This window comes from Ornithorhynchus anatinus, chromosome 21 (assembly GCF_004115215.2).
Source record: "Ornithorhynchus anatinus isolate Pmale09 chromosome 21, mOrnAna1.pri.v4, whole genome shotgun sequence".
NCBI classification, from domain to species: domain Eukaryota; kingdom Metazoa; phylum Chordata; class Mammalia; order Monotremata; family Ornithorhynchidae; genus Ornithorhynchus; species Ornithorhynchus anatinus.
The window spans coordinates 1,284,167-1,290,974 of NC_041748.1; positions in this window are offsets into that span (position 1 = coordinate 1,284,167).

The window sequence follows — 6,808 nt, forward strand, 5'->3', positions numbered from 1 at the left end:
ATAGTTAGTGCTTAAAAAAAATACCGTTATCATTATTAACAACTAGTATTTACCCCAGTGCTCAGAAGAGTGCTCAGCATATAGTAAGCGCTTAACAAATACCACCGCTGCTATTATTATTATTAGCAATAATAATAATGTTGGTATTTGTTAAGCGCTTACTATGTGCCGAGCACCGTTGTAAGCGCTGGGGGAGATACAGGGGAATGAGGTGGTCCCACGTGAGGTTCCCAGTCTTCATCCCCATTTGACAGATGGGGTCACTGAGGCCCAGAGAAGTGAAGTGACTCGCCCACAGTCACACAGCGGACAATATCAACTTGTATCTACCACAGTGCTTAGAAGAGGGCTTGGCACATAGTGAGTGCTTAACGAGTATCCATTCGATAGTATTTATTGAGCGCTTACTATGTGCAGAGCAGTGTACTAAGCGCTTGGAATGGACAAATCGGTAACAGATACAGTCCCTGCCCTTTACCATACCATTATCATTATTATCATTGTTATCATTATTATCATTATTCCAATGACGCCACGCATCTGTCCCTCCTCGGAGTCGGGGGAGACCCGGTGGCCACCCCCTGTCTGGCTCGGGAGGTTGGCGGATAGGAAGGACCTTGGGACAGCCTCGGGTGGAGGTCAGCACAGCGCTCCGCACGTAGTAAGCGCTCAATGAATACTACTGAATGAATGACCTCTGTCCGGGCATCTGCTCCCGGGGGGTCTTCTCCAGGAAATGGACCCCAATCCTCTGAGGAGGGGGGTCTTCTCAGGCCGCGGACCACCCTCGAGCCATCGATTTTCTCCAGGAAAGGGACCCCAGTTCTGCGAAGAGGGGTCTTCTCTGGCCGCAGACCACCATCGATCCATCCATTTTCTCCAGGAGAGGGACCCCAATCCTCTGAGGCCGGGGCGTCTTCTCTGGCCGCAGACCACTGTCGATCCATCGGTTTTCTCCAGGAAGCGGCCCCCAATTCTGTGAGGCGGGGGTCTTCTCTGGCCACAGGCCACTATCCATTAAGTTTTTCCAGGAAAGGGACCCCGATTCTGTGAGGAGGGGTCTTCTCCGACCAGAGACCGCTCTCAATCCCTCAATTATCGCCAGGAAATGGACCCCAATTCTCTGAGGTGGGGGTCTTCTCCGGCCTCAGTCCGCTATCGATCCCTCAGTTTTCTCCAAGAAACGGACTCCGATTCTGAGGCGGGGGGTCTTCTCTGGCCACAGTCCACTATCGATCCATCGATCTTCTCCTGGAAATGGACCCCAATCCTCTGAGGCGGGGGTTTTCCCTGGCCGGAGACCACTACCGATCCATCAGTTTTCTCCAGGAAATGGACCTCGATTCTGTGAGGGGGGCCTTCTCCGGCCACAGTCCTCTATCGATCCATCAATTTTCTCTAGGAAATAGACCCCAATTCTGTGAGGAGGGACCTTCTCCGGCCGCAGACCACCATCCGTCAATTTTCTCCAGGAAACGGCCCCCAGATCCGCGAGGAGGGGCCTTCTCCGGCCGCAGACCGCTATCGATCCATCGATTTTCTCCAGGAAACGGACCCCGGTTCTCTGAGGCGGGGGGGGGGGGGGGGTCTTCTCCGGCCGGAGACCGCTATCCATCAATTTTCTCCAGGAAATGGACCCCGATTCTGTGAGGAGGGCCTTCCTCCGGCCACGGTCCGCTATCGATCCATCGATTTTCCCTCGGAAACGGACCCCGATTCGGCGAGGAGGGGCCTTCTCCGGCCGCGGACCGCTATCCGTCCGTTTTCTCCGGGAAACGGACCCCAATCCTGTGAGGCGGGGGTCTTCTCTGGCCGGAGACCGCTCTCAATCCATCGACCGCGTCTGCCGAGCGCTCACCGTGTGCAGAGCGCTGTATTAAGCGCTCGGGAGAGGACGATGCAAGAGTTGGCAGGCCCCCTCCGTACCCACGACGACGGGTTTACACTGTAGAGGAGACAGACGGTCAGATAAATAAATAGAGGACGGATCCGGGGACCGAAGCGCCGCGGGGCCGAGGGACGGGGGGAAGAGAGGGAGCGATCCAAGCGCCGGGGCGACGCGGGAGGGACGAGAGGGTTTAGGCGGGGAAGGCCTCCTGGAGGAGGTGGGCCTTCGGGAAGGCTTCGAAGGCGGGGAGAGGGATGGTCTGTGGGGTTTGAAGAGGGAGGGCCTTCCGGGGCGGAGGCGGGATGGGGGCGACGGGACGGCGGCCACGTGGCCGAGAGGGACGGTGAATGAGGACAGCGGGGAGGCCTAGTGGCTGGAGCCCGGGCCTGGACTCGGGGGGACCTGGGCGGGCCTCAGTTCCCTCATCTGTCAAATGGGGATGAAGCCCGGGAGCCCCACCGGGGGCCGGGGACGGCGCCCGACCCCCTTAGCTTCGATCGGCCCCCGGCGCTTCGATGGGTGCCCGGCACGGAGCAAAGATACCACGTGAAGAACGACGGAAGGCCCGCCGGCAGTGAGAGAAATTCATCCGGTAGTATTTATTGAGCGCTCGCTATGCGCAGAGCACTGTACTAAGCGCTCGGAATGGACAGATCGGCGATAGAGACGCGCGGGGCCGGCGGGGAAAGGGACCACCGAGGAGGATGGGAGCCCCCCGGGGTCTCCCCCGGGACCCCTCCTCCCAAGGGGCTGGTCCACCCCTGCCGCTCTTTAATAATAATAATGATGGTATTTGATAACAGTTATGGTATTTGTTAAGCGCCCGCTATGTGCCGAGCACCGTTCTAAGCGCTGGGGGAGATTCGGGGTCATCGGGTCGTCCCGCGTGAGGCTCACGGTCTTCATCCCCATTTTATAGATGACGTAACTTGAGGCACAGAGAAGTGAAGTGACTTGCCCATAGTCACCCAGCTGCCAAGGGATTCGAACCCGTGACCTCCGACACTAATAATAATGATGGTATTTGTTAAGCGCTTACTATGTGCCAAGCACTGTTCTAAGCGCTGGGGGTGATATAAGGTGATCAGGTCGTCCCATGCGGGGCCTCACAGTCTCCATCCCCATTTGACAGATGAGGGAACTGAGGCACGGGGAAGTGAAGCGACTCGACCAAAGCCACCCAGCTGACGAGCGGCGGAGCCGGGATTGGAACCCACGACCTCCGACTCCCGAGCCCGGGCTCTTGCCACGGAGCCGCGCTGCTTCTCTAGCACGATGTGCCAAGCACTGTTCTAAGCGCTGGGGTAGATACGACACGATCACCAGTTGGTCCCACGTGGGGCTCCCAGGCTTCATCCCCATTTGACAGAGGAGGCCACTGAGGCCCGGGGAAGTGAAGGGACTCGCCCGAAGTCACCCAGCTGACCGGTGGCGGAGGTAGGATTAGAACCCACGACCTCTGACTCCCGAGCCCGGGCTCCGTCCACTAGGCCGCGCTCCGCCGGCCTGCCGGTAGCCGCGGTCCCGGGTGCGACGGGACTTCCCTCTCTCTGTCCTCTAGACCCTCAGCTCCTTGTGGGCAGGGAATGTGTCTGTTTATTCATCCGTCCATTCCGTCGTATTTATTGAGCGCTTACTATGTGCAGAGCACTGTAGTAAGCGCTTGGAATGGACCATTCGGCAACAGACGGAAACCAACTTCTCTGTGCCTCAGTTCCCTCATCTGTCAAATGGGGATTAACCGGGAGCCTCACGGGGGACCGCCCGATGACCCCGTCTCTCCCCCGGCGCTTAGAACGGTGCTCTGCACGTAGTAAGCGCTTAACAGATACCAACGTTGTTATTATCCCTGCCCAACGACGGGCTCACGGTCTGTCTGTTGTCCTACCGTCCTCTCCCAAGCGCTCAGTACGGTGCCCGGCGCACGGCCAGCGCTCAGTAAGTACTTAGAGAAGCAGCGCGGCTCAGTGGAAAGAGCCCGGGCTTTGGAGTCAGAGGTCACGGGTTCGAATCCAGGCTCTTCCACTCGTCAGCTGGGTGACTGTGGGCGAGTCACTTCACTTCTCTGGGCCTCAGTTAGCTCATCTGGAAAATGGGGATTAACGGGGAGCCCCACGTGGGACAACCGGATTCCCCCGTGTCTACCCCAGCGCTTAGAACAGTGCTCGGCCCATAGTAAGCGCTTAACAGATACCAACATTATGATTATTATTATTATTATTATTAAGCACCTCCGACCGGGCCCCCCCGCGCCGGGTTCGCCTCGTCCGCCGTGGGCTCAAGATGCCGGTGTGTCAGCTTGTGCCTGCTCCCCTTCGCTCCAGGGTCAGTCGACGTGTTGGAAAGAAACGGCGTCCAAACAGTATCTTCCGAGGCCAATCCAGTGAATTTCTAGAGAGGCAGCGTAGCTCAGCGGAAAGAGCCCGGGCTTGGGAGTCAGAGGTCACGGGTTCGACTCCCGGCCCTGCCCCTTGGCAGCTGGGTGACTGTGGGCGAGTCACTTCGCTTCTCCGTGCCTCAGTGACCTCATCTGTAAAATGGGGATGAAGACTGTGAGCCTCACGTTGGACCACCTGATGCCCCTGGATCTCCCCCGGCGCTTAGAACAGCGCTCTGCACATAGTAAGCGCTTAACAGATACCAACGTTATTATCACTGGGAAGCAGCGTGGCTCAGTGGAAAGAGCCCCGGCTTGGGAGTCAGAGGTCATGGGTTCGACTCCCGGTTCTGCCCCTTGGCAGCTGTGTGACCGTGGGCGAGTCACTTCACTTCTCTGGGCCTCAGTTCCCTCATCTGGAAAATGGGGATTAACCGGGGGCCTCACGTGGGACGACCCGATGACCCTGTATCTCCCCCAGCGCTTAGAACAGTGCTCTGCACGTAGTAAGCGCTTAACAAATACCATTAACAAATACCAATATTATTATTATTATTATTAGGGAAGGGCACGGGGGAGGCCCGCCCCCTGCTGGTCACTCTGTGCACTAACATCCCAGCCACCTGATCGATCGATCAGTAGTATTGATTTTTTTTTGTTTCGAGGGGAACTTGATAAGCTCTTACGAATAATAATCATCACGATCATAATGTTGGTACTTGTTAAGCGCTTCCTATGTGTCGCGCACGGTTCTAAGCGCTGGGGCTGTGTGACTGTGGGCCAGTCACTTGAGTTCTCTGGGCCTCAGTGACCTCATCTGGAAAATGGGGATTAACTGTGAGCTTCACGTGGGACGACCTGATGCCCCGGGATCTCCCCCAGCGCTTAGGACAGTGCTCTGCACACAGTAAGCGCTTAACAGATACCAACATTATCATTATTATACAGGGGCATAAGGCGGTCCCCCGTGAGGCTCCCAGTCTTCATCCCCATTTCCCAGATGAGGTCACTGAGGCCCAGAGAAGTCAAGCGACGGGCCCGAAGCCACACAGCTGACAGGGGGGGGCGGAGCCGGGATTAGAACCCAAGACCCCTGACTCGTAGGCCCGGGCTCTTTCCACTGAGAACTATAATAATGCTGGCATTTGTTAAGCGCTCACTACGCGCAGAGCACCGTTCTAAGCGCCGGGGGAGATACGGGGTCATCGGGCGGTCCCACGTGAGGCTCACGGTTCATCCCCATTTTACAGATGAGGGAACTGAGGCCCGGAGAAGCGAAGTGACTCGCCCACAGTCACGCAGCTGCCAAGTGGCAGAGCCGGGAGTCGAACCCGTGACCTCTGACTCCCGAGCCCGGGCTCTTTCCACTGAGCCGCGCTGCTTCTCTGTACTAGGTGCCAGGCGCTGTGGTAAGCACTTATTCAATCGTATTGAGCGCTTACTATGTGCAGAGCACTGTACTGAGCGCTTGGAAAGGACAATTCGGCAACAGACAGAGACCATCTTTGCCCGACGACGGGCTCGCCGTCTAATCGGGGGAGACGGACGGACAAAAACAAGACAACATCATCAGGTACGAGGAAAGCAGTGTAGCCTAATCGAGGAAAGCAGTGGAAAGAGCCCGGGCTTGGGAGTCAGAGGTCATGGGTTCGACTCCCGGCTCTGCCGCTCGTCAGCTGGGTGACTGTGGGCGAGTCACTTCACCTCTCTGGGCCTCAGTTCCCTCATCTGTCAAATGGGGATGAAAACCGTGAGCCCCACGTGGGACGACCCGATGACCCCGCATCTCCCCCAGCGCTTAGAACGGCGCTCTGCCCATAGTAAGCGCTTAACAAATACCAACATTATTATTCTCTGGCCCTCAGTTGCCTCATCTGGAAAATGGGGGTGCAGACCATGAGCCCCACGTGGGACAACCTGATTTACCTTGTATCCACCCCAGCGCTTAGAACAGCCCTTGGCACATAGTAAGCGCTTAACAGCGTGGCTCGGTGGAAAGAACGCGGGTTTAGGAGTCAGAGGTCATGGGTTCGAATCCCAACTCGGCCACTCGTCAGCTGGATGACTGTGGGCGAGTCACTTCCCTCCTCTGGGCCTCAGTGACCTCATCTGCAAAATGGGGATGAAGACTGGGAGCCCCATTTGTGGGACAACCTGATTCCCCTGTGCCTACCCCAGCGCTGAGAACGGTACTCTGCACATAGTCAGCGCTCAACAAATACCAACATTATTACTCTTATTTAAAGAAAAAGACAAGGTTGCCCCGAAAGGTCATTTCGCCCATGCCCCTGCTGCTGGAGGCCCCGCCCCTCCGCCCCCGGAGGCCTTTTCTCCGCGCGGGGGCCCCAGTGCGCATGCGCGCAGATAGAGCTCCCGCGGGGAGGGCCAGAGCGCATGCGTGTGGATGGGGCTGCCCGCAAGGGGATAGTGCGCATGCGCGTGAGTGGGCTGCCCGCGGGGGGGGGGACAGTGTGCATGCGCGTGAGTGAGGCTGCCGGCGGGGGACAGTGCGCATGCGCGCGGAGGGGGCTGCCCGCGGGGGG